This window comes from Triticum aestivum, unplaced genomic scaffold (genome assembly GCF_018294505.1).
Source record: "Triticum aestivum cultivar Chinese Spring unplaced genomic scaffold, IWGSC CS RefSeq v2.1 scaffold92074, whole genome shotgun sequence".
Classification (NCBI taxonomy): domain Eukaryota; kingdom Viridiplantae; phylum Streptophyta; class Magnoliopsida; order Poales; family Poaceae; genus Triticum; species Triticum aestivum.
In genome coordinates, this window is record NW_025283688.1 from 1 (window position 1) to 1,167 (window position 1,167).

The 1,167-nt window shown below is 49.1% G+C and overlaps 2 non-coding genes across 2 annotated transcripts; both read left to right on the top strand.

Annotated features, from left to right (window-relative positions):
- Window positions 1-208: 208 nt before the first annotated feature.
- LOC123178605 (5S ribosomal RNA) lies at window positions 209-327 on the top strand. The gene has a single exon (XR_006489708.1). It is a non-coding gene; the product is annotated as a 5S ribosomal RNA (ribosomal RNA).
- Window positions 328-694: 367 nt separating this feature from the next.
- LOC123178606 (5S ribosomal RNA) lies at window positions 695-813 on the top strand. Its single transcript, XR_006489709.1, has one exon. It is a non-coding gene; the product is annotated as a 5S ribosomal RNA (ribosomal RNA).
- Window positions 814-1,167: the final 354 nt, after the last annotated feature.

Genomic DNA, 1,167 nt, shown 5'->3' on the forward strand with positions numbered 1-1,167 from the left:
AAGGGGTGGAAAAAACTCGTGTTGCTGTGGTATGGAGGGAGGGGTGGAAACCGTGGAAAACTCGTCTCCGTGATTGAGCGGGAGAGTAAGTAGTATAGGACATTATCCATTGTTAGGGAACGGTTGTAATGGTAGTGAGAATGTAGAATCGTCTTTGGAGCGGACCTGGGAGTGGCAAGCATAAGGGACGAAGACGGGGAAACATGTCGGATGCGATCATACCAGCACTAAAGCACCGGATCCCATCAGAACTCCGAAGTTAAGCGTGCTTGGGCGAGAGTAGTACTAGGATGGGTGACCTCCTGGGAAGTCCTCGTGTTGCATTCCTTTTATAATTATTTTTTGCGCCTTGTGAGAAACATGTCGCACGTGCGCGATATATATTAATCCCGTTATATTATGTTTGACGTTTGCGATATGTTTAAGCTCGATGCTCATTGCTCGCGCGTCTTGGGGCGGCTTTGTGGCGCGAAGAGCGCCTTCTGAAAGGGGTGGAAAAAACTCGTGTTGCTGCGGTATGGAGGGAGGGGTGGAAACCGTGGAAAACTCGTCTCCGTGATTGAGCGGGAGAGTAAGTAGTATAGGACATTATCCATTGTTAGGGAACGGTTGTAATGGTAGTGAGAATGTAGAATCGTCTTTGGAGCGGACCTGGGAGTGGCAAGCATAAGGGATGAAGACGGGGAAACATGTCGGATGCGATCATACCACCACTAAAGCACCGGATCCCATCAGAACTCCGAAGTTAAGCGTGCTTGGGCGAGAGTAGTACTAGGATGGGTGACCTCCTGGGAAGTCCTCGTGTTGCATTCCTTTTATAATTATTTTTTGCGCCTTGTGAGAAACATGTCGCACGTGCGCGATATATATTAATCCCGTTATATTATGTTTGACGTTTGCGATATGTTTAAGCTCGATGCTCATTGCTCGCGCGTCTTGGGGCGGCTTTGTGGCGCGAAGAGCGCGTTCTGAAAGGGGTGGAAAAAACTCGTGTTGCTGCGGTATGGAGGGAGGGGTGGAAACCGTGGAAAACTCGTCTCCGTGATTGAGCGGGAGAGTAAGTAGTATAGGACATTATCCATTGTTAGGGAACGGTTGTAATGGTAGTGAGAATGTAGAATCGTCTTTGGAGCGGACCTGGGAGTGGCAAGCATAAGGGACGAAGAC